The sequence below is a fragment of the Arvicanthis niloticus genome, chromosome 1 (genome assembly GCF_011762505.2).
Source record: "Arvicanthis niloticus isolate mArvNil1 chromosome 1, mArvNil1.pat.X, whole genome shotgun sequence".
Classification (NCBI taxonomy): domain Eukaryota; kingdom Metazoa; phylum Chordata; class Mammalia; order Rodentia; family Muridae; genus Arvicanthis; species Arvicanthis niloticus.
Window position 1 is genome coordinate 50,650,355 of NC_047658.1, and position 26,721 is coordinate 50,677,075.

The following is a 26,721-nucleotide window of genomic DNA, read 5'->3' on the forward strand; positions in this document are numbered from 1 at the left end:
CCCAGGAGGACCGAGAGGAAAAGGAACAATTATTTGCTATTACTGGGAGTATCAACTGGTCTAGCCACTGTGGAAAACAGTATGAAGGTTGCTAGAAAATCTAAAAGTAGAACTGCCAGATTATCCTGCTGTACCGCTTTTGGGTCCATACCCAAAGGACCCTGAATCAACAGCATTAGGTTCACATTTGTATTATCTGTTACATCATTCACAATAACCAAAATATTGGAACAATTCTAGATATATGTCAACAGAGAAGTAGCCTGAGAAAATGTGCCAGCCCACGTGTGCTCGATGGAATTTATTCAGCTCTAAGGGAAACTGAAATCATGCCATTGGCAGGGACACAGATGACATGCATGGATGGGAAATCATTAGATGACACAGGCCATACTCAGACAGACGCCACACTCCTTCCTCAGGTGGATCTTACATATAAAATAAAGACCCCGGAAGTGAACCTTCAAAGATGATCACGTGCTTTTGAATTTTACTATCTAGCCAGGTGTGGTAGCACCCACTTTTAATCCCAGTACTTAGGAGGCAGAGGCAGGTAGATCTCTGTAAGTCCAAGGCCAGCCTAGTCTACAAAGTGAGTCCAGGACAGCCAAGGCTATTACACAGAGTAACCCTGTCTCAAAAAACAAAATTATTATTGGCATACAAAAAAAAATGAAACTGGACCTTACACCAAAATCAGCTCAAAAATTATCTCTAATAGACCTAAAATAGTTCTGAGACATGAAACTATAAAACTACAGAGGAATCTTTATGGCTCTGAATTGACAAGGATTCCCTAGACGTGACAGCAAAGTGCTGACACCTGTTGCATTTATTTTCCTGTGGAGACAATTTACCCCAGTTAGAAATGATTCTCTCCAGGTCTGTCTTGATGAACTAGTAAGTTCATTATGTTCTTATTTTATTTTGTTTTGTTTTACAAAAGCACAGGCAATTCAAAGGCAAACACCACTGGAAGTCCCACACACAATTTATAGGTGGGTATACTACAAAGAGTCTCTTCCCAACAACTGTTTGCCACTTATATGACCTCAGGTTATAGAGAGGACGTCATGAGTCTCTGGTGTCTCCCCTCCATCTGTCAGGTTAAGAGGCAGGTATCACAGTTGCCCTGATCCAAGATGGCAATGATCATGTCCAGCCTGGAGAAACAGCTGTACAGCAGCATCAAAAATGAAACAGATGAGTTAGACACCTAACATTTCCTTAAACAAAAGGTCACAGCCAACAAAGGGAAAGCACCATCTCTAGGAGGAAAGAAAATGTTTGCAAGTCACGTATCTGATGAATACGGGATTAATATTTAGGGAATATAAAAAGCTCCTGCAACTCAACAGAGATTCAAAAAAAAGCAAACCACCAACTAATCTGCCAATCACTAGGGAAATGCAAATTCGAACTACAATGATATTGCCTCATACCCAATTAGGAGAGATACTACAGAAATCACTAGTGTTGGTGGGCTGTGGAGAATCTGGCATCCATGGGCACTGTTGGTGGGAATGCAGAATTCTGTGGCTGCTATGAAAAGTAGAGTGATGGCATCTACAGTCCCTTCCCTCTGCTTCCGGACAGACATATAAAACAACTGTAAGCAGGACCACAGGATGTCAGAGAGGTGCTTGCAGGCCCACATCTACCATGACACTGTTTCAAACAGCCCAAGAGTAGAAGCAACTCATGCCTATTGGTGGATAGATAGAGAAATGAAACATGAAGTATCATACAGTAAAATATAATTTAGCTCTAAAGAAGAAGGAAGCTCTGACAAATGCTTCCACATGGGTGAAATTTGATTACATTCTCTGTGAAAAAAGGAGTCACGAAAGACAAACGCTGTATGATTCTACTTACATGGGGCACCTAGAAGAGTTAAATTCATACTCAGAGATGGTACAAGGATGATTTCCAGGAGCTGGAGAAAGAAAAAATGGAGAGCTGGTGTTGGGGGGTGTTTGTTGGTTTTGGTTTGTAAGACAAAACATCACACATCCCAGGCTAGCCCTGCTGTGTAGTGGAAGATGACCTTGAACTTCTGATCCTCCTGTTTGTACCTTCTGCTTTCTATCTGGAAGCCTCCACGGCTATGCTGGGAAAAGATTGGCAGAGTCTTCCCCTCCTTCCAGAACTTCCAGGAAGTAAAGAATACAACTCCCCAGACTCTTTCACACTTTCCTGGGCCCCAGGCCCTGGTTTATAAACTGGGTTGCAGCTTCTGGGGAATCAGGAAGACAATGCTTCCAGAACTGGTCAGGTAGAGGAGCACAGAGAAAAAGGACCAAACGATTCTGGTGTGGTGTGAAGGGAGGAGGGACAGGCAATGCCTCTAGAAGAAACCCAGACAGTAAACAAACAAGGCAAGGTGGACCGAGACTAAGTAATGTCGATGGCTCGGCGGCCATGAAACACACTCAAGGAACAGGGCCATCTCTCTGTGTCCAGAGACCAAAACTTTCCACTAGGGACAGAGTGTTTGGATACAGTGTGACATAGCCCTACCAAGACAACGCCAGAAAAATCCAGGACTATAGGGACCTTAATCCTCAGGCTTAATCTCACCGGGAGCCTTGTGGGTAGGCACTCTAGATACCCAAACCATAACAACCACAGAGACACCCACGACCACACAATCAACCTTCTCTGCCCACAAGGCTCTGCCAGCCCCCATGGTTACTCCACACAAGAATGCAATGTCTTCTTGATTTTCTAGCACCACTTCTCGTCTTTGCTCACTCGTGGTGCCTCAGAGTTGATTGCAATGAGGTACTGAGCACATGAATGAAAAGGGGGAGTATCCACTGTTCGTAAGCAAAGATCCCACTGCTTTTGATCCAGGCACACGTCTTCCCCTCAACGTGTGCTAGTCTGGGAACTTTATCCAGACCCAAAAGTGGGACCGTGGCATTGGAGACATTCTTCACATTCCTCATTGAGAATCGTGGACCCTGGGGCTGGAAAAATAGCTCCCCCTGTTAAAAGCAATTGCAAAAGATATGGATGTGATTCCCAGCACCCACGTTGCGGCTCGTAACCTACCCACTGTTACAGTTTCAGAAGATCTGATGCCTTCTCCAGATCTCCCAGGCATGCGCATGGTACACATATATACATGCAGGCAAAACACATAAAATAAACCTATCTTTAAAAAAAAAAAATCGTTGCCCTGCCAATCAAAGGTCCTCCTATAATAGAGTAAGAGTCAACAGAGGTTTTGAGTTTTTAAAGTGTAGAGCTGAACAAATGAAACATTTGGGAAAAGAAATATTAAAAGTGCCCGGTCCCTTACAGGCCCACAGCGGGTGGTGCAAGCAGTGGTGTGAGCACAGGAGAGCTGGCTCCTCCCCTCAAGGAAGAGCGGGCCCCGCCCCTCTCCGGCCCAGCTGTGGCTCTCCTCAGTTGATGGCTTCTGGCTTCTGGTGTGATTGCAGGTGGAGAAAAGACTCATCCTCCCTTGGGGGACTGGCCACTAGGAATTTGACCACGCTCCAGTGAGTATATGGATAACACAAAATAAATTTGTGGCGTTTCTTTTCTTTCCTTTATTCTTTTTTTGGGGGGTGAAGGGGTCATGGAATAGAGGGACAGACATGGGAGATCTAAGAAATGAGTGCAGAGTGCATAATGTGAGAGATTCCCAAATAATCCATTAAAAAAAGAAAAAACATAAAGAGTAATACCTTGGATTAGGGGTGCAGTATGTAGTTTGCCTAGTATAACCAAGTCTCTGGGTTCAGTTCTTAATAACACACACACACACACACACACACACACACACACACACTCCAAAGGGATCGAAAATATGATCCATTAGCAGATGAGTCAATAAACAAACTGTGGTAATTGTATAAAGTGAAATATTATTCCATCTGTGGTGGTTTGAATAAAAATGGCCCCCATAGGCTCATAGGGAGTGGTACTACTAGGAGGTGTGGCCTTGATGGAGTAGGTGTGTCTTTGTTGGAGATGAGTAACTAGGGGTGGGCTTTGAGTCTCAGATGCTCAAGCCAGGCCAGTGGCTCAGTCTCTTCATGCTGACGGCAGATCCAGATGTAGAACTCTCAGCTACCTCTCCAGCACCATGTCTGCCTGTGTGAGGCCATGATAACAATGGACTAAACTTCTGAAACTGTAAGCCAGCCCCAATTAAATATTTTCCTTTATAAGGTCATGCGATGATCATGGTCTGATCACAGCAATGAAATCCTAACTAAGACAGCATCTTAAGAATGACGGAAAGTGGTATGAGCTACAATATGGGTGAATCTTAGTGATAAAAAGTGTGAAAAACACCAAGCACAAAAAACAAATAGTACACAGTTTCACTACCCGAGCCCCACAGATTCGTCAGATTCATAGAGACAGAAAGCAGAGCATCTGTCCCCAAGGGCTATAGGAATGGAGCATTTCAGTTTAATTAACAGAGAGTTTCACTTTTACAAGTTGAAAAAATTCTAGAGATGGTCATATGCACAATAAAATTCAAGCACTTATCGTAAACAAGGCACAGTCTTAAAGGGGGTAAAAAAGCTGTATGATGTTTATCTTACCATGACTTTAAAAATCTTTATTTTTGCTTTTAGAAATATACTTAACTAAAGCTGAACAAGGCCTATGTGCTGATCACTTCCTGTTTACTCTGTTGGTGAAGGAAGGATTCCACCCTTCATGTCCCCCAAAGAATATGAGTCTGTTACACATGGCACCCAACCCTGGAGAGATATGATTGATGGCAGAAGTTTATTAGTTCCATGGTCTCACAGCACAAGGGAGAAGAATACCATGCTACTCAGGGTCAGCCAGGTGTCATACTTGAGGACAGAGATAACCGACCAAGTTATGGAGGACAGCCACTTCGTTGTAGTAACAAGAGAGTGAGGTGGCCTATAGAGTAGATGGAATAGGTTTGCTTGGATTGTGCTGTAGTCTGGCAGAGACCTAGTGGACTATAGCTAATGTGGAGCCAGCCAAGTGGCGCTTCTTTTTTTTTATTTTGTGGGGAGTCTATTTGAGGAGAGCAAAGGAGCTCATCCTTAGGACTTTGGGGCCTCACGAAGCTCAAAACTGTCAGGGTGAAATCTGAAGTTGAAATGTAAGGTTCTACAAAACAACCAAAACTCTATACACCACAGGACACTAACACTACTGAGACAAAATTAAAGAAATCCTAAACAGATGAGGAGATGTTCCACAGTCACAGATGGGGATAGTTGGATATTACTCAAATGCCAATCTATCAAATGTTTTCAGCTCAATCATCATAAAAGCAAAGACTTTTTTTTAAACTGCTGATTTGTTTTTCCAAATCTATGTGGGTGAATGACCTTAAGTAACCCAAACACTTTTTAAATGGAGGCACTTGGGGTTGAAAAGTTAGCACAGTGATGAAGCACTCCTGGCATGTACAAGACCTTTGGGAAGAGAGAGTGGGGAGGGAAGGAGAGGGGGGGCAGAGAAGCCTTTAATTTCAAAGCAAACTGTAATACTAAGACGGTATGAACAGACATTAGTACAGCAGAGCTGAGAGGACAGAAATAGACCCACATGTTGACGTCTATCAAAAGTGCTGATTCAGCACAGGGGTAGCAATCCAACCAACACTACTGAATATCTGTGATAAGTGGGGATATAACTCAAACCACATAGACACCAGAAGTAAACCAAAATGACCCATTATACACATAAAACTATTTCTCTTAAAACTACAAAACATCTCCAAAAAACCAACAACAACAACAAAAGGACTGTCAAGATGTGTCCGTGGTAAAGGAAAGGTGAATGAAACAGAGAAATGGTAAAATCAAGTTTAGCAAGAGAAGTTGGCTTAAAACAATAATTTATTCTTTTGCAGTTTTTGGAGGCCAAAAATCCAAAACCAAGGTATCACCAAGGAAACATTGCCCTGACACTGGGAGAAAGCTTTCTTATTTTTGGCCCAAGGCCATGTGCCAATCACACCAGTGAGAATTGGCCTTGAGCAAGGCACCCTGAGGAGGATGGTTCCGCAGGCACAGTGCTGGTTGTGGGAGCCTGGCAATCTGAGTTCGATTCCTGGAGCTCACTTAAAGTGGAGGTGGAGAGAAAGAACCAACTCCGACCAAGCAATAAATAAACTTTTAAAAAGAGAGGTGTTTTATTGTTCTTGTTTTTTGGCTGTTTGTTTGTTTGTTTCGGGTTGTATTTGTTTTGTTTTGTTTTGTTTTGTTTTGTTTTGTTTTGTTTTGTTTTAGACACACGAGGACAGCTCTGCTGTAGAGAGCTAGCATGGAAGGGGATTCCTTTCTCCTGACCACTAGTCTCAGGTTCCACCTACAACTCTCTTTCCTGAAGAATAGGTCTGGACCACAGAACACTAAATGGGAATCAATCAGGTATCCAGGACACCACCAAGACATGTCAGGCTCTTTTGGCAGCAAGAACCTAGTGGCGTCAGTACGACATCCATCATCCACTCTGACTCCAGTTCAGGTGAGGGCTGGGCTGCTCCAGCCAGGAAAGCCCAGGATGGAAACTGAGTAGTGTCAAAGAGCTGTGAGGTGTGACATCAGGCTTCAGAGCACTAGCCCTTCCTGCAAGAACTGACTTCACCTTTCATGGTTTCTCATTGGCCAGGAAGAATTTCTGTCTCTGGGCCTTCACAGCTCAGTGAATCCTAGGGGATTAGGCTCTCCGTCCACATTCTACTTTGCTGTCATGGAGAATATATGGCTTCATGGTTTTGTCTTTGCTTAACTCCAACCCCACTTTTCTCTGGCTTCAGGTTCCAGTTTCTCCCTGTCCAGCCATCTTCTTGCCCACCATTTAAGCCACATCTCTGTCTGCCATCTCCAGACAGTGACAGATGCTGGCCGAGGGTACCAACATTTCCCCATCTGCCCTGGGAGTCCCTACAAGTTCCCACTCCTGACCCCACGTCTTACAGCATTTTATAAAGCCCAAACTTGACCGTTTTCATCAAACGGGCAGGAGGGCACGGAGGAACAAGCGCACATTTGTGAACAACTGTGAGAAACTCACTGCTCTCCTCGCTCTGCAGGGTGGGGAGGGGGTCAAACACACAGTGAGCCATATTGTCTGGTACCAAGTCTCAGCTCAGCCTCTCATTGACTGTGTGATCTTGGGTAAAAGTATTTGGCTTCTTAATTTCCAAAAAAAAAAAAAAAAACAAAAAAAAAAAAAACAAAAAACAAAACAAAACCCAGGAATAATTTGTGATATTTACAAGTCATGAAGTTACTATGGATACTGAGTGATTTTCTAAACACAAAGTGTTCAGCACAACCCCTAGCACACAGCACTCAACACATGTGGGTGATTATGATCCGCCATGAGCATTACCCTATACCAGACACAAGGGGCTCAGAACAGACAGATTCATCCATTCACTGTTTACTGGAAGATTGCATTTGTCTTACACTCGGACAGGATCCGGGATACGTCTTCCTGTTGCCTTGAAGCCCACTGTCTAGTAAGATGGGAGGCAGACATCAGAGGTAAACTATGGTCTAAGCAAGGGAAGGAAAGAAGATGCCAGGACAGAACAGAGTAGAAGTAGAGGAGAGGTCAGAGAAGGCTGCTATTATTTACAATACAGTGACATTAAAGCAAGCATTACAGGAGCCCCCTGAGGGGCTGGGTGAACATGGGAAGAGATGAGGAGAGGGAGAGCTTGGGTGTTACGTGTAAACAGAACAGCAACAAGACCTCATAGAATCGTTTCCAATGGGAGACACTGTCGTTCCCCTTTAATGGGGAAAGTGAGGGTGGAGAGCCAGTCACTGATAAGTGATTTTACCGGCTCCCCCAGAGAAGCTCTTATAAGCCCCAATTAAATACTTACAGCTCATTGTTTCTCACTGCCCACTGCCCTGAATGAGACACAGCAACCTGGGATGCAACTAGCAACTCCCTTGAAGCCCTTCGCCTGCCCACAGATTCTCAGAGCCCATATGACATCACCCTCATCTCTGGGTATCACCATATGCAACCCTGTGCCCATCGAAAGTTTCTGTTCACTGGCTGTACAAAGCAGCCCCCGTGCTCCCTCCACCCCTCACTCATTTCATCCTCCACAACCACTGGGGTGACACCCAAACCAACAGCCACAGGTAAACGTGTCTCTCCCTGGCACACAGAGTTAATTACACAATCACAGAGATGTGACCTGGGTCCAGAATGGAAGGGACCAAGGTGCCAGCGATGACCAATACCTCAAGAATCCCCCTGGAAGCTCCTCCCTGGAGACACCCTTCCCCAGAATAGGCCAGGAGGGCTAGAAACACCCATATAAACAGCGCATCCACAAAACCCCACTATCCCTAGGCTCCCCTCCCTCAGCCCTTGCTATTTTTATCTGGTGAGCGAGAAGGGGGTTGCCAGGCAGGGCCACACCGCTGTTTATGTCTGAAATTTGAAAAGATGCACAGTGTACTTGGGAGAAGGCGTTTCAGGGAAAGGAATTTCAGAGAAATTTCAAACCTGGCAGGGTGAATAGGTGCCTTGTGTTCAGGCTTATGACTCTGGAAAAGCTGTTCAACCCGTGGCACGAAGAGAGGCCACGGATGGGTGCAAATGTCCACGTGTGAGATTTGGGATGGATGGAGACTCAGTTCACCTGGCTGAGGGGATCAACTGAGCTCAGATTGGGGGTGATTTTTGAGGAAGTCCTTCTGCCCCCAGTAACACCTCTCTTTATGGCTCCCACATTGACTCATGAGTATTTTTCCTTTGTTTCTTTACCTCAGCAGGCCCCATCAGTTCTTAGCATTCTCCGCTCCGCTATGTCACCCATCTCCAGTGAGATGCTTACTTATTATTGGCTTCCTCATAGACACACATCTGGGGGATCTCAGACACTCTAACAATTTTCTGCTTCTTAATTACATTGCACTGGTCTCTTACATAGTTGTAAAACCTTAGTAACGCACACAAAACTTAGGTGCTGGCTGGGGACTTCATTCCATGAGTGCTATGCCATGACTATCTCTAGCCTGGGCTGGCCTCAAACTCATCATATGAAGGCTGACCTTGAACACTTGATCACTGTCTTTAATGTCGCAATGCTGGGGTAACAGGTGTGGACCATCATGTCTGGTTAATGCTCTTCATTGAATCGTGGGAAACAGGAAGTGAGAAGGGTTGTCAGTTATGAGATCAAGCACAACCCAGCTGAATGAATACCATGGCTGCCTTCTTCTCTCACTCTTCAGAGGTTAAAGGGGCTTTGGCATAGCTCTGTAGATCCTAGGTCAGACTGCATGTGGCTCTTGCTAGGTAGAGAGGTTCTCAGAAAGGTAGGGATGGGTTCCAAGGGAGACTTTTACCTTGCTGTGCCATTTAAAGCACATCAGATCCCTCAGATCACAGTTGTATCCTGCTTCCTTGGGTCAGGGGCATGGGTAAATGTCAGGAATCTTTACCTCTATCAGCATCTATGGCTGCAAACCTCAGCACCTCAGAAAACACCTCAGCAACAAAAGAAATCGTCCATGTAATAGGATAGAACACCTGGTCTAACTCAGGTCTGCCCCTTTACAGGACCTGTATTTCTTATTGTGCTGGCTAGTTTTACGTCAACTTGAAACAAACCAGAGTCATCAGAGAGGAGGGAGCCTCAACTGAAAAAAATGTTTCTAGAAGACTGTGCTGAAGGCACGCTTGTAGAGCATTTTCTTAATCGGTGACTGATGGGAGAAGGCTCAGCCCATTGTGAGTGGGGCCATCCCTGGGCTGGTGGTCCTGGGTTCTATAAGAAATCAAGCTGAGCAAGCCATGAGGAGTAAGCCAATAAGCAACCTCCTTCATTGCCTGTGCATCAATCAGCTCCTGCCTCTAGGTTCCTACTCTGTTTGAGTTCCTGTTCCAACTTCCTTTGATAATCAACAGTGATGTGGAAGAGTAAGCCAAATAAACCCCTCCCTCTCCATGTTGCCTTTGGTCATGGTGTTTCATCACAGCAACGGTAACCCAAACTAAGACATAGATCAATTTCCTTGAATATGAGAGGGCCTGTGGTTTGCCTCTAAATCACTCCCACAGCCTGTCACCCCTCCTGGTCACCCTTATTCTGATCTCCCAGTCACTCAGGTTCAGAAGCTGGAAGCTACCCTCCACGCCTGTCTCTTCTGGTTTATTGTCTCCGCCATCACCCCAGGTACCTGGATACACGATGCTCATCCTTCAGTGTGCTGACAGCAGAGTTAAGCTTTTTGATTAGTCATCATCTGAGCCTATCTAAAAATCCCAGTCTTTGCCTTTTTGCAGAAAGAGAGCCCAGGTAGCTTCTGCAGAAACTGTGTAGTGTGGTTACAGTGAGCCTGAGGTCCTGAATGGTGGTGGCTTTAGTGAGAGCTTCGTCATGGTGTCCCCTTTGGGTGGCAGGTTTCACTCTTCTGTTTGCCTCCAGTCTTAGTAAAAGGACTATGGTGATCTCTACACAGAGGGCATACAATGCTAATCTCCGTATTAGAAAAAGAAAGGAAGCGGGGCTGGTACAGTGCCTAGCTTCTTCCTGGGCATATAGTAAGTACTCAGTAAATAGCTACTACTAAAACTGGCAAGGCACAAGCTGGGTTTGGTGGTGAATTCTTTTCACTCTATCAATCAGAAAGCTAAACCAGGAGGACTGTGAGTTCAAGGCTAGCCTGGGGTACATAGCGAAACCTTGGTGGTGGGGTGAGAAGGCAGGCAGGCAAACCAACACTAACAAGTCAATATCCTAAGAATAAAAGATAATCCTGTTTAACACTGCCGTTTTTTCCTTTTTCCTCTCTTTATAGAAATACACGAGGGAAACTCAAAGGCAGCAGCAACTAAAATGTGGAGGAACTGTGAGATAAGATAAATGCCAAGTTTTGTGAGGACAAGAGGTATTCACAGGTCTGCACGCTAGTGGATCATTGTGTTTATTGTTACACTATGTTTCAGGTATTTTTTGTTGCTGTTGCTGTTAAAGACAGAGTCTCCCGTAACCTACGCTGGCCTTGAACTTCTGCTCCTCCTGCTCCAGCCTCCCAAGTGCTGAGATTACAGACGTATGCCAACTTGCGCAAGTAGCAGACAGTTTTTATGTGACTGAATTGCTGCCTATGCTTCCCGTAGGTGGAAGTGCATATTTACACCACTTCGTGGTTTTCAGGGTGTATTCTGTATCTGTGTTATGCGGGTGAAAGTCTGTAACGAGTTTTCAGAATAATTCAATGTTCATTGCTGAAAGAAGATAAAAGGGCCCTGCCCTGCCCGATATGACAAGGGACCCAAGAATACAATTTAGGAAATACAAGCACAAAGCCAGGTTAGGCCTCAGCTGTGGGAGGCAGCCCCTTAGGTTCCAGAGCAGAGGGAGTAGGCTCCCAGGAGTCATGGAGGCTGCCTATGAAGTGAGCAAGTCCAGACTACAGAGCCCCAGTCCTCCTTCCCTAGACCAGCTTGGGAAATGATGACGGTGTTGTTGTTGATGAGGAGGAGGATTGGGGGGAGGTTGATGATGATGCTACATAAACCAAGATAGCCGCACCCCACTCGGCCCCTCCCTCTGTGTGGAGTCTCAATGGAAAATTGAGGGCTACAGAACTTCAATCCTCCTCCTACCTAGACCTGCCTGGGAAGTGTTGACGATGATGTTGGGGGTGGCGATGGTGATGCTACATAAGCCAAGACAGCAGCATCCCACTCAGCCCCTCCCCGTGTGCGGATTCTCAGTAGTAAATACGCGGAGGAGGCGAGAGCAGAACACTGGCTGTGGCTTCCATTTATAAACGGCAGGGTTTTGCTGAAATACCAACCTAGTATGAATTCAGGGGGAAAGTGCAAACCTGGGCTTCCAAAAATACCCATTCCCCTAAACTTGCCCTTACAGGTCTGTGTCTTAAGTGACACAATGATTTCCTGTCCCCACGCATCATCATGCCACACAGGCATAGAAGGACGCGTTTCATTAAGTTACCCCGCATTCTTTATTATTAGGCCAACTTCTCTCTTCTGTCATCCCTTGTACAGTATTAAGGCAATAAACGGGCACTTTTCAAACATGCCACTGGGGACCAGGAGGCTCCATTTTCTGGCACTATTCTGACCTGAAAAGGGTTTTCTTTATTATTCTTCCATGGCACTTCCCTTCCAGAAAGATGGCAACGCATCCCCCACCCCCACCCCCACCCCCACCTCTCATTACAGCCAATGTTTATCATTACTGTTCTCTTGTATTTAGTTTCTTTTGCTAATGCAAACATGCAGAAAGCAGTACACACACACACACACACACACACACACACACACACACACTTTACCAACTGAACTGTCTCCCCAGCCCTAGCAGTCTGACTTTAATCATCTCCAAGTTTCAATGTCCACCGAAAGATTTGACATTGCTCCAAGATGTGAGCATCTTTGGTCACACCAGGAGGAGCTGAATGTTCAAGTGGTAAGAAGAGAGAGCTACCATTGCTCCTCCCTGGCCAGCCCTGGAAACTTTATTTTAGAGAGGCTGCCACAGGTAAGCACTGCCAGAGACCAAGGATCCAGAAGCAAATCTCCTTGAGAAAATGATTGAGGGCCCAGCAGCCTTAAGCTGTGAAGAGGGACACAGAGTGCTCTAATGACAGCCCAGCACACCTCACTAAGGACACCTGTCTTGTAGACATGGGACAGATGGCATTGCTCCAAAGAGCCAAACTGGTCTATTTGCTTACATTGAGAACCTGGACGGATATGACCATGGAATTCTCAGTGGCTCAGACACACACTTAGCAAAGCAGAAGCAAGTATTCCAATGGTGACACAGTCCAGTGCCCTGGGAGATGGCCTGTATTCTAAGAGTCAGTGGAGAGCACAGGAGAGCCACAAACATGCCTCCAGCAATCTTTATTCCCCACCCCCAGCCCCCGTGACACTATTACCTACACTAGTTCAGGGGTGGCTTTTGGGACAAATCTAATACAGCGGAGGTGACATGTGTGACTCCCAAACCTAAAAAGGATCCAGAAGTATTCCGTTCCTGTCTGGCCTCTACTTCATTCCCCATGGTGGGAGTCAGCCACCGTGTCATGATGACACTCAGCAACTACAAAAAGGAGACCCCCTATAGAGGAGAACTGTGGCTGCTAACCAACAGTCAGCCCCTACCTGCCAATCTTGTGAGCCAGCCACCTTAGCTGTGGGTCCCCAAGCCTCTGGAAAGCAATGGGCTCTCTGCACTTGTACTCACATCCAAGTGTAACCTCATGAGACAATCCAAGCCAGAAGTGCCCAGCTGAGTTTCTCCCAAATTCCTGCCTGTAGAAACCACAGCGATGGGGAATGATTACCGCTGTTTTAAGCCACTAAATACGGGGCAGGTTTGTTACACCACCATAACAACTAGAATGTGGAGCTATGCCAGCCTGGGAGGGTTGCCTCCAGGGTCCTGCTCTAGGCTTCGGCCCTAGGCGCTATCCTAAGTAGAGCTGAACCCTGGTGTGGTATGTTGGTGAGCTTCATTAAAAGGTCTTCTACTAACAGCAATAGCATCAAGGTTCTCTGGAGAGGTAAGCTGGATGTAAGAGGATAATCAACAACTGCAAAGATGAAGTCTCACCTGTTAATCATACTGGGACAAGCTAGAGGAGGTACAGGGTCACAGTGGGACTGGCTCTGCCTCAATGAGACTACCAGAAACATCCAAAGACGTAGGTTGCATGAACTGAAAGCACAGGATTCAGACAAAGGAGATGGGTTAACACATCAGCAAGCATGAATTCCATTTTAAATCTCTCTTTCAGGGGCAGTGCAGACTCACTTAGTGAAGATTTCTATGGACCAGTCAAGATCTGTTGGTTGAGACAAACTAGAAAGGATGGAAAGAAACAAGGATGTGGGGACCCAAAGAAGGCGCTGGTGAGGGAGAAAACAATAGACTGATTTAAATATGGAGGGTGGAAATGAACCCATGGAGAGACTTACCATGTAGAAGAGGTTCAAGGGACACAAACAGAGGGTGGAAATGGACCCATTTTGTTCCTGATTTCACCCTGAGACAGGAGCACAGGCTGCTACATAACCCGAGAGCTTCCTAAGTACTAGAAACCATGGGAAAACAGGGCATGGCTTGTCTGAATGAAGTGTGCTACCAGCCTGTGGGGGCATCATGGAAACAGCTAGCATGCTATCAGAGGGGATGTCTTCTGAGTACTCTGTCAGAGCCCTACACTACCCAAAGTGCTTCCTTCTATGGTTCTGTGATTGCACGAATGGCTGAGTGACGTCATCACAATACCGATGCTCCAGCTAGTGTGCGAAATGCCCTGGGGAACCTTGGGAAAGTGAAGATTCTGAGTCAACAGCTCTGGGATAGACCTGAGACTCTGTGTTTCTCCCAGGCTCCAAGCTGGCATGAGAGTCTGTGGACACATGTTGCAGAGAGAGGTCAGAACTTAACCAGTGACAGTAGGTGGAATCAGGTGGCTTGTCAAAGACACCAAGTGACTGCAAAGTAGTTTAGAAAATTGGAAAGTATTCTAGCAGAGAACCTAGGAACAGAATGGGACTCCTGAACAGGATGGGACAAGTGTCTGTGTCTCAGGGCTCTCTGAAGTCATGACATTCGTTCTCAGAATCCAGTATTTAATGTGTATGAACATTATCCTGAGCTGTGTGCATCCTCCAGAAGGCTGTGGGGTGTCATATCAATCTGTCCCCACAGCCCTTCACTGCCTGGGTGACTTAGAATCTCAATGTCTTAGTGTGTACCTGGGAGTCTATGGTGTCAAGAATCATCAGACATATATAAAATAGCTGCTGTCTGTTTATTAAAACTATTAGATGATCAGTAAACATATGTTTCTTTCTTTACAAGGATGAATTACCTAATGAATATTTGTCCTTGACTTGAATTACTCGTCATCAACTCAAGGTCCTCCAGGATATGTGTCAAATGTAATCCCGCTTTGCAGACAAGAACTGTCTGTTGTCACCCAGGGTGTGACCCGAGAAATGCTTTGGAATTTAAGAAACTAGTGCTTTCTAAGAAAATATTTTTTAATTTAAATTTTTAACAAAGAGGTCGATGTTTCTAGAAAGTAACTCATAAGATTCCTCCACTCTATCCTTCTAAAAGCAGACACAGTAACCTCTGAGCAGTGTTGACTACCATTGAAACTTCCTGTGACCCAGAGCAGCCAATGTACAGGAGGGAAAGAAGGCAGGCCACCCAACAGAACAGAACACCTGAGCCACAGCTCAGTTCTCGGACACTGGGGGAGGACTGAGTACCACAGCCCACTGGGCTTCATCCCCTCTACAAGAAAGAAACAGTCAGAGAATGCCCTGGGCCAGGGCCAGTCCCAAATACCACTAGCCAGTGAGGTAAGCACATAATTCCAACATAGTCAACCTGGGAAAACTGAGGCACAACGCTTCTGACCTTTCCATGAAGGAAAAACTTCGTCAGTTCTCTCCTTTAGTCGGCAAAGAACCCACTTCTTGCCCAGTGAAGAGATTCGGGAGATTTCCACTACACTGCCTGAGGCCACTGTGTTTTAATGAACACCGGTTTCCTTTCAAGGCCTTCAGCGGTCTGAATCCCCAGCCCCCAAACATACTGCAGCTTAACCAGCTGCTCCTCTGGCACAGAGGGGTGACCTTGACTTGAAGCTAGCCCCCAACCTGAACAGCTCCACCACTTTCTGAGCCCCATGGTATGAGTGAGCATCCTTGGGAGGTGAGAGGTGGTATTGTAAGATTTCATTTATTGGGCTCTTTAGAGAAATTTAAATCATTGTATGCTGCAACTAGCTTAAGGTATCCAAAGACTCTCAGATTTTTTTCTCGGAAAACAAATTTATTAAAGAGTGCTGTAGATGCTGTAGCGAATTTCAGCTTGACATGTCCTTAGTCTACGTTGCGTTTTGAAATCCGCCCCCCACCCCCCCGCCAGCCTTGTGCCTTGTGCTTCTGGGCTGCCTCGTCTCCTCTCTCCACCCTTGAGTCTCGGGGTACCCTACCCCCAAAACTTTCCAACAATGTCCTTTCAAATCACATTCCCAGAGTCTTGCGCGATGGCATCTTTCTGAGTCTCAGCTGCAAATCACCTCCAGGCGCCAGGGGAACCCCCTCCGGCCTGCCACCCTGATAGCATGAGCTCGGTCCTTTCGGCACTCTGCGGGCGCAGCCCTCTGGGGCCGCCTGAACTGCAGAGCTGCCGACCGCAATGCAGACGCGGGCCCTCCAGCGCTGCCCGCACAGCTTTCCTCCGCGGCCCCAGGAGCTGCGGGATCCGCGCTCCTCTCGTGCCCTGCGCGCCCTGCGCCTTCCCTAGCTGAGCGCGGTCCCTAGCCCGGGTCCAGCGCGCTCCGGACGTCTCTGCCTTTCCCTCCCCCTGCGGAGCGGCCCCGGGGGTGGGGTTTCCCTGTGCTCTCGCCCCCACCCCTCGTGTGTGCCCTCCCCTCCCCCGCCCGCCCCTATGTATGTGTCACCGCGCACCATTCCCGCCCACCTACCTCCCCGTGGTGCCAGAGGGGCTCACAGAGCTGAGGACGCGTGCAGTACCGCTCAAGGTCCCTCACTCTCTCTCTGCACCCTCGCCGGCTAGCATCTGACGCAGGTGCCGAGGGAGCTCGGGGCACCTTTCTGTGTCCCTTCCCTCCATCGACCCTGCTCCGAAACCCAGTCAGCCAGCTACTACTGCGGCCACCGCCTGAGGAGACTTGCGGAGAAGACGCCGGCGGGAGGAGGGGTTCGCAGGGCCCCCCCGCGCAGAGCATCCCTGCTGCAGCGCAGCAAGACCCGGGGCTGGTAGCCCCCAGGAATCCCTAGCTGCTTCGCAGGGATAACGGACTGAAGTTCTTGGAGGAGCGAGTCCAACTCTTCAAGGTAAAGAAAGGGCTCCTTCTCTCTAGAGGAGCTCTATCCCAGGCTTCTGAGAATACTGCTGAGGACTCGCGCCTAGGTGCTGGGGGTTGGCATGTCTTGGTGCCCACATTGGGTATGTGTGTTGGGACTCAGGACCTCAGCTGCGTGCACGCGGAAGTTGAGCAAATTCAACTGCTGCCCGATTCAAAGTGAATGGGAACACGTGGAGGGGGCTCCTGCACAGAATTAAGAAAGACCAGAGATTTTTCAAGTTTAAGGTATGGGGGCGCCAAACTGAAGTGTAGAGCGAGAAGTAGTTTTAAAGCCAAGGAAATGTGGGCTCAAATCCCACTCCCCCACCCCCACCCCCACCCCCAACCCCAACCCCAACCCCACCCCTGTTCCTCTGGGCGCTCCATGAGGCTTTCATCTTCTCTTGGGAAGGCCAACTGACCAAAGAATCAACAAAATTACGTGGACAGCTGGTCAGATAGGCAGCAGGTTATCTGAGAAAGGATGAGAAAACTTTGGCTTATAGCAGGAATCTCAGGACACTCAAAGGGGTGGGAAAGAGGAGAGAAGACGTTAGCTGAACCTGGGACGGGGCTACTGCTCCCAGGGGAGATGGGGCGTCTGTCGAGGTGGAAAGAAGAGAGATGGGGATGCAGGACTGTCCCGAAGTTTTTCCACTTCTGGGCTTCTCTTCAACTCTTCCAATACCAGGGCTGGGTGGGAGGGTGACAGCGTGTCAGTAAGCTGTGGGTGTGGAGGGTTGTCTGCTTCCGAAGGAAGAAGGATCCCGCCCAAATTTTTCGGACGTGCTGCTGCCCGCAATCCGGAGCTAGGCTCTGGAGCCGGCATTCACTAGCCTCACTATGGAGCATCTCTCTCAGGTCCCAGAGGTCTGGTGGGCATGTTAATTCCAGTTCTGTAGGGTGGGGAGTGGCAGCGTGAGGCGACGAGAAGATCTTATGGGAGATAGCTAGCTTACCTTGATGCTTCTGAATCTGGGGGTTTCAGTGGGCTGGTAACCCTAGACTCGGAGAAGCACCTATGGCATCTCCCTAGGGAAGGGAACCCAGACCAGTGCAATGACTTTTTTTTTTTTAAAACAGGTCATTGATTTAGGGACAGGGTCAGGATTAGGGTCTAGATTTTTGAGGCTGAAGTCAGCTCTTCTGCCGATTGAAGGGAAGAGGAATCGCCACCCTAATCCTCTCTCTCTTCCTTGCTTCTGGTTACCATGACAAGGAGTCATCTAGTCTTCTACTTGTCCTGGCAAGGCTAGTTAGGGTGCTGTGGAGGTAGCTGGCCAGCCAGTCACCAAACCCAAGAGGTTTTACTCACCTAAAGAAAACATTACAGAATGAACAACCCCTCCTACTCCATTTAAAACATTTTAGATGTAGGAACTATCAAAGGGGAGGAAAAAAATCTCTCTTAGAAATGCTGGAATTCTTGAAGTCGTGTTGAATTTAAATATAATTATGTGGTGTTTCTAGAGCCAAGACTGGTTTGTTCATCGTTGTGTACTTTCTCCAGAGTACTATTCAAAGGAGGCCAGACTCTGAGCTCTGTGGTGGCTCGACAGGCACCCAGTAAATAATTGAGAAGACCCCAGCAAAGGGCCAGTATCCACCCACCACCTCACAAGTACTTGGGGAATGTTTTTTATTCTTCATTTTAGTATTAAGTAATTGTGCTTTTCCTAAATTTTTCCATGAAGAGCATACTTAATCATGTTCACACTGGAACTCTTTTCTTATGTCTGAAAGCTACTCAGGGTATCCTGAATGCCTCCCCTTGCATTTCTCCACCCTGTCAGGTAAAGGTGACCCATGTCCCAAACAGCTAAAGGCACTCCAAGAGGTAGCTCACCTCCTGAGATAGTGGGGAGACAAATTAGTGTCCTAACCCAGCCACTTAATGTTACATCAGTTGTTGAGGTCCTGACCTGCCTTGGGGCTCAGTTTCAAGTCTCTAAAAAGGATAAGAAGGGGGAGCCGCAGGAGAAGATTTCTTCAAAGACAAGGGACATATTGTGGGTGCCGTTTTAAAGCCTCTACAGACCTTAACTTAGTTCTTCTCCTTTACTGGATCACAAATCATAAATTCTTGGTAGTGCCAGTTTTGACCATTCTTAGAGACTGTGTGTCTCAAGTTTTTGTGTGGATTTGTTAATGATACCTTTTAGAACTGGATCCTTCCCAGGCCCTGCTGGTTGGGCATCAGGGGCGCCTTGGCAGAGCCTAGGGAAGCCCACAGACTTTGGCTTGGAACGCCATTGTGAGTCCATGACCGACTACAAGATTTATCCAACCTAATGCTGTGACACCAGGTCAGCAGAGGCTTTAATGAAATAGGAGATAATATTATAGAGCCTCCCATGTAGTAAGGACAAGTATTATTTTTGGAAACTTTTGTTTCTGTTATGCATTTTGCAGCGCTCTATGGAAGGATGTATATTCATAATTTTATATAATATATATATATATATATATATATATGCAAGTAGACATACATTGTATATTTGCATAATGTGTTTCTTATTGAATGTTGTAGTCCATAAAAACTTGAAAGATATCAGTTGCAGCCCACTGTGACGGCACACTGTAATCTCATCATTTGGAAATTTAAAGCCAGCCTGGGGTACATAGTATGTTAAGGCAAGCCTGAGCAACATTGTGAAAGCCTTTGTCAAAAGCCAAGGGCCTCAAATATAACTCAAAAACAGAAAGGAAAGGGGAGGGGGAAAAAAAAGACCTCAAGACTCCAGGTGGCAGGCACCAAGTGTCCTTGCTGCAACTGTATCAACACCTGGCCAGACTGGAGGCAGCTGGAGGTAGGACCTGGGGCGGGGATGGGAGAGAGAAGGAAGAACAAATTCAATAAAGAGAAGAGTCAGTGTCAGAGAGGAGCCAAGACTGAGAGACGGCCCTGTATATACGTATACAGGTAAGTGCTGTCTTGAGAAGTAGGGTACAGTGTAGACGCACATCTTAGATACAGGAGTGGTTCTTTCCTGCTGTCAGGGAGTCACAGAACTGGGCTCCTGTGTCTCATGAAAATAGGAGGACAATCGATGTAGAGGATCCTTTAGGGATGGCACCCTCCTTCCTGGAGACTAACTGCCTGTTAGAAAGGTCTGGAAAAAGGTGGGGGCAAGCTGGAGAGAGAGTGCCGGCAAAAAGAGGACGGGACCAGAGAGGAAATTTGTAGGGAAACTGGTAAAACGGTTCCTTTTTTTCAAAAAGTTGAATCCAGGGCAAGAACGGAAATGGTTGAGTTTACTTTGAAAAACTCAGAGCCTCCTTGTATGCAGCTCTGTGTGTGTGTGTGTGTGTGTGTGTGTGTGTGTGTGTGTGTGTGTGTGTGTGTTGGAGGGCGGGCCCTGTGGGCTGGCTGGAGTGTGTGAAGGCAGCTCTGCTCCCTCAATGGCCTTACAGTGTATCCTAAAGAAGCTTTTTGTTAAACTCCTGAATAGGTGGATTGGGGGGTGTGAGGCTGGACATCACGAATTGGCTATATTTGCTTACCTTTGAGGCTGCCTGTTTTTCCTTTTAAGACATCCACCCAGAAAAGGAGTTATGTCCCCTGTGTGTGTGTGGGGGGGGTGGATTCTCTATAGGGAGAGGGGAGTCTCTTGTCTCTGTAATTGATTTGACTTGGGAAGCAAGAAGAGGAAAGAGGCAGCGCTAAGCAGTTCTGCCATGCCTGACGAAAACCCATCTTCAGTCTTCTGGTCTCTCTGGCTATCCACAGACCATGAATGCCCAGGGTCTTCAAGGCCTATAATGATCTTCTTTTAAGAGATTGCCAAGAGGACTTAGGGAGCAGAAGGACTAAACCTGGGTCACCCTAGCCCAAACTCGAAGGATCGGTATAGAAACCCAGAGCATCAGGATTTTATCTAGAACATTCCACAGCCACAACCACCATTCATTCATTCACTCACCAGTACTTGCTACATATTGGGCTCTGTTTGTAGCTGATCCTGCCCTCTCTTCCTCATGTCTAATGGGAGCTGGAGCTATTATCAACTTGACCCTGGCTCCTCATTTCTATAAGAGTGGTTCTCAACTGGAAGCTATGTTCCCCTTGCCTGAACATGCCTAAAGACATTTTCTGTTGTCACTATTTGAAAGGCTGCCCGCATGCTGTGGGGAAAGGCCAACGAAATTACCACTTTTGAATGTACAGAATAGCACCCCCAACACACACACAGAGAGAGAGAGAGAGAGAGAGAGAGAGAGAGAGAGAGAGAGAGAGAGATGCAGCACAGAATCTAAAATGTCATTAGTGCCACACCTGAGAGAGGAAAAAAAATGGCTCCAGACCTTCATTTAGTCCCAGGGCCAAGCTACAAACCAATGGATGGAGTCAACTAGAAGCAAGAGGCAGGGTCTGGGTAGCAGCCAATAGCAGGCCACAAATGGGGAGTGAGGAGAAGGTAGGGTCTCAATGACCCAATAGAAAAAGCCTGACCCATATGAAAGTTGAAAACTTATCTGTGTACCTGCAGAAATGGGCTTGCCCCTGTGGGCCTGTTTCTACATCTGTGAAATGGACCCGTGGGTCCAAGATAAAGCAAATAAAGATGCTGGTACAAGGTAGACCTTCAGTGACATCTTAGGTGTTATTATCTTCGAGGCTTTTCAAGGTCCTGCTATGGAAAGATGCAACATCAGCAGGTGAGAATGTGTGATCTCCAAGCCAAAGGAGGTTTCTGTTTGAGGCAGGTTGCCATAGCAATGTTTTCTGCTGGGGAAGGTGTGTGTGTGTGTGTGTGTGTGTGTGTGTGTTCAGCACCTCCCTCACACACAGCTCTCAGCAGAGAGGAGGCCACTACAGCTTGAAAAGAAGCCAGAGGTGTCCAGGGTCAGCAATAGAAGCATTCCCAGACTTGGAGTCACCAGATACTAGCTCTGTATGACAGAAGTAGCTTCACCTCTCTGAGCCTTGTCTTACTTATCTGTGAAACGAAACGGAGACAAACAGAGACCCCCCAAAAGAAGCCACTGTCCATGAAATCTGTTATAGAGTTGCCTGGGAGCCAAGGCAAGGATTTTATATGTCTGTGTCTAACTCAGTTCGAAGTACACATGATAGACTAGTTGACTGAATGAATTGAGGGGGTGAATGAATGAATGAGCACATGAGTAAACAGACTACTACACTTTAAAATTCTTTCTTGATAAAGAGAACACCCAGATGGGCAACCTTTCACTTGCCAGGTTCTTCCTCTCTTGCCCCCCCTTACCGGGCCCTCCCCCCTCCCCCAGCAAAATGGCAGCTTCTGATATCCTATAAAATCTGTCTCTTACTTCTCCGGGAGCCAGCGCCCTCTAGAGCTCAGTGAAGATACAGAAGTTGGATCCCTGTGGGGAGTGAGCTGGTCAGGGAGGGAGGCATCAGAGCTGAGGCCAACCCTTAGAGGAAAAAACAAACAAACAAACAAACAAACAAACAAACAAACAAAAAAAAAAAACCTGAGCAGGAACCAGGAACTTCCTTGCAGGTCTATCCAAGCCTCTATTTTGACAAATAAAAGTTACGTTAAATTAAAGCCCAACTGAAAGCTACCAGCCAAAGTGTTGGATTTTCATAGCTCCCCCCCCCCCGGTGTCCCTGCACCTGCATTTTATAGGGTCATAAGACATTAAAGCAGAAAGGCTTTAGTATTGACCATCTCTCCTTAAGTAAGCTGTTAGAGAGGTGGAAGGGGGCACTTGAAGAAAGGAGAGCTTCTCTCAGCACCACCTCAGCTTAAACAACCTTCTAAGTCCTCTCGGGCCATTCCCCAAGTGTCGTGGGGAGGGAGCATCATAGAAGTACTGTGTCATCCAATCAGAACTCAGCCATAGCTGGGCGTGCTATCACAGGTCTATAGTTCCAGCTCTCAAGACTGTAATCCCAAGAGGATCTTGAGTTTGACATCAGCCTGGACTAGATAAGAAGATCTTATCTTTTAAAAAATAATATAGCTCAATTACTAGAGTACTTACCTGACATCATGATGTCCTGGGTTCCACTGAGTATGGCAGTGTACACCTGTAATCCAAACACTCGGGAGGTAGAAGCAGGAGTTAAAGTTATCTTCCACAGCTACATAGCAAATCTGAGAACAGCCTGGGCTACATGAGCCCCTGTCTCAGAAAATCAAGGTGCTGGGAGAAGAACTTAACAGACAGTCCCAGGCCACCCACCATCCATCATCCACCCTTCTGGCTCTGTCTTCCATATCCTACTTGGCTCCAGGGCCAACTTAGGAGTACAGTGTCCAAGCAGAGCATCCCAGGCTCCTACCTGCCTTAGAAAGCATGTCTTCCTGGTCCCAGCCACTACCCTGGCCATAACTCATGGAAGATGAGTTTCCCAGAGCCTGAACTCTTGGCCTGACATTTTTCTTCATGTCTCCTCACCTCCATCTTGATCTCCCAATCCAGGGCTGCCTCACTTCCCAGCCTTCCTGCCTCTGCCTCAGTAAGTAGATGGCTGAGGGCAACAGCCAGACTTTAGGATGACTCTAAAACTTGCAGGATGTTGTCCAACTTGACCAGACACTGAAAGAGGACCGTTGTAGAGAGGAGGGTAACCTTCACATTGGAAATTAGAGCCATAAGAAGCTGGTGAACAGTGTAGATGGCAAGTCAGCCTCCTCTGTGGGTTGAGGGATGGGGACAGGAATCTGATTTTCTGGTGATTCTCTGAGCCTGAGCCTCTCCTTGAGAGTCTAGAGGCTGATGCTGCAGCTCTGCTCTGTAGGGGAAGGGGGAGTGGAGAACTATTCCACCTGCCCCAACCCCCATGCCTGAGACAGGCATGCTTGCTTCCAGAACACAGCTGCTCTTGACCTTGGATTCAATGAGTACTTTTGTCTCCAGAGACAAGATGAAGATTCCCTCTCCTCCCCCCAAAAAAAACAAAACTAAAAAATATACCTTCAAGGACAATAGACTGAGTGTTAAAAGGGGTGTCATTTCTTAGGGAGACTGAGGAGTTAAGCAAGTCCCTTTCCAGTGGACTGGAATCTCCTTCAAGTCTCCCAAGCAGAGTGTGGCCAGCTAGAAGCTTTCTTCCTACAGCAGACTGAGAGACTCAATCTAGAGAGATGCTGACCTGGCAGATCTGTGGAAGGAAAGGCTGCTGCACTGGAGCCCAGGGGCAGACGAAGGAAGAGGCAGGCCCAGCAGGCTGCCTAGAAACCCTGTCCCTGCAGCTGAGAGTCTAGCTCAATTGGCAGAGTGTTTGTCTAGCATGCACAAAGCCCTGGGTTTGAGTGAGTGCTTGTAATCCCAGCCAATCAGAGGCAGAAGACCGGAACTTCAAGGTTGCCCTTGGTTACATAATGAGGTCAGCCAGGCCTACATAAGACCCTTTCTCAAAAATGGAAACAAATAATTTTCACCAAGAAGCCCTTTCCACCCTCCTGCGGGTTGGGTCCAGTCTCATTTCCACATCAGCCACCTTCTGTTTAAAGGTCCGTGTGACTACACTCCCTTCGGCTCTTTTGCCGCTGTTGTTCTCTGGACTAAACAGGGATTGTTTGTTGGTTGTGGGTGGAGGGTGTCATGGGAGCCTCAGGCCAGTCCTGCTGCAGGACTGAAGTCCCTCCAAGCCTCCTAACTGAGGCAGAACCCTGTGTGCTCCGTCTCCCTCTCGGGTGGCATCAGAGGCCATGTGGATGGCACCCTGGGGAGGTAAGCAGTGTCTCTGGAGTCCAGTAAGGAGCTATCCTGTCAACACTTGCCTCTATCACCCTCACCCAGGTCCACAGGGTCCAGCCAGGAGCAGCCACCACATCTCAAGGCATCTGTATCCTCCCCAGTAGCCTCACCCTGGGATGCTCACTTGGTTTCCCCAAACCAACCCACACTGGCTTCTGTAGCTAGTTTTGATATCTTAGCAGAGAAGGTCCTCCATGCCTGTAGGACCTGGCTGCTTTTTTGTGGGTCTCATCTCCATTCTTAGGGGATGAGGGTATTTACTCAGACCTGGGATGTGGGGATGGGGAAGGATATAACCAAGGAAAAGCTTGGCACTGGGTTATGGCCTGAGATTGGTGGACCTTCCCTGAGACTTCTGTTCTCCTCTTTGGAGCTCCACCTACTGTCTCAGTTCCTTAGGGGCTCCTAGTCTACCAGAAGCCAAACTAGAAAAATGTTCCTCTGACATCTAGATAAGGCTCTAGCAATGTGTCATGGTTGAGAAAGGATAACCGATGCACTAAAAGCTCTATGTAGACTAGCCTGCCTTTAAATGCACTCAGCAATCAAACATCGTGGCCCCTTCTCAGCACTGCATTGCAGAAGCTCCCAAAAGACCCCTGAGTGGTCCTGTCATACATTCATAGTCAGAGTTTTAATGCTGTGAACAGACACCTTGACCAAGGCAACTCTCATAAAGGAATACATTTAACTGGGGCTGGCTTACAGTTCCAGAGGTTCAGTCCATTCTCATGATGGCAGGAAGCGTGGCAGTGTGCAGGCAGACATGGTGCTGGAGGAGCCGAGAGTTCTACATCTTAATCTGCAGGTAGCCAGGAGGAGGCTCTCTTCCTCACTGGGAGGAGCTTGAGCACTAGGAGACCTCAAAGCCCATCCCCACAGTGACACAGATCTTCCAACAAGGCCACACCTCCTTATTAGGAGTGCCACTCCCTATGGGCCACGCATATTCAAACCACCATGGATGGTGTCAGAACACATCCTCTTCTGCAACCCATGGGCCCTGTGAAGCTGGTGTAGAGACATGCCTACTAGGTCTAGTTTCTCCATGGCTCAGAGGCCTCCAGGGTCCCACATCCATCCTCGGGGCTTTGCCCTTTCTGTTATGCATCCTACACACTCCGTCCACTTGGTTACTCAGGTTCACAATTTGCTTTAATTTTGTCCACTCCATTGGAAGAACACAAATATTCCTGTTCTCATACCCTGGCTACCTTTTTGTTGTGGTTTTTATTGATCACTGTCTGCAAGTTTCTTTCATGACTCTATCCCCTTCCGTATCCCTGTCACATGATGGACAACTGGCCTCAGCCTAGTGCTCTTTAAACAGTGCTCCAGGGAATCTGCTGTGGGAGGGGCCTATGATACCCCCACATGAGTCACAGAGGTGCACAGAGAGGGATCGAGTCAAGAGTTTGGGGGATCTCTCTGTCAGACTCTATCAGGACCACCCCAGTTTCCTGACTTTTGAAACTCACCAATAAGATACATTCTATTCTTGTAACAGAAAACTAAGACCCAGAAAAGAATGTTTTCCCAGGGGCTCTGCAAGTCATCTGGGCATGTTCTGCCATCACTGGAGGGTACCAATGGCCCAAAGAAAAGAGGGAGGGCCACCTCTGTACTTCAACAGTCTTCCCAGATCTCCTTAGCAGCTCCTACAGACTCAGCAACACGGGGACTGCCTGTTTTAAGGGATTGGTTATTCTACAGCATCACTGCCTTTGGGGTCAGGCAACCCACATGTGCCATGGATCATCTTTCCTCTGGTAGTTTTTTTCAGCCTTGTGAGTTCAGGGTCCCTGTATCATGTGGACATGGCAGACAGGAAGCAGGTTGGGTTCTGAGACTAGGAAGGAGATGGAACGTGGCTCCCCAGTCCCCTCCAAGTTCAACACTGATGACTCCATAGATGCTGAAGAGCCTCGCTTTTCACTGTCTTTACTGAGGCATGCCCCATCCCCCCCCCCAGCTTCCATCTGCATCCATCTCCAAACTCCACCCCTGGGGTCCTCCTGGAACCACAGCACCATCTTTTCGTCTTTCAGTTGAGATGGACTCTAGTTTTGTTGGCAGCTCCCTTCCTGATGAGTTTACAAATGAATCCTTGAGGCTACTGTCATTCAAACATGGACGGTTGGTTAGAGGGGTC

At 47.4% G+C, this 26,721-nt stretch overlaps 1 protein-coding gene and 1 long non-coding RNA gene across 4 annotated transcripts in view; one reads left to right on the forward strand and one right to left on the reverse strand.

The window, feature by feature from the left end:
• LOC143442726 (uncharacterized) overlaps window positions 1-16,572 on the reverse strand; it is a 94,199-nt gene extending 77,627 nt beyond the window's left edge. The window contains exon 1 of the long non-coding RNA XR_013111142.1: window positions 16,491-16,572. This is a non-coding gene — a long non-coding RNA (uncharacterized LOC143442726). The remainder of the gene's footprint in view (window positions 1-16,490) is intronic.
• Window positions 16,552-26,721, forward strand: part of Acan (aggrecan) — a 62,865-nt gene continuing 52,695 nt past the window's right edge. For all 3 annotated transcript variants that reach the window (XM_034518531.2, XM_034518534.2, XM_076936158.1), the window contains exon 1: window positions 16,552-16,863. The gene's annotated coding sequence lies outside the window, so the exon portion shown is untranslated. The remainder of the gene's footprint in view (window positions 16,864-26,721) is intronic.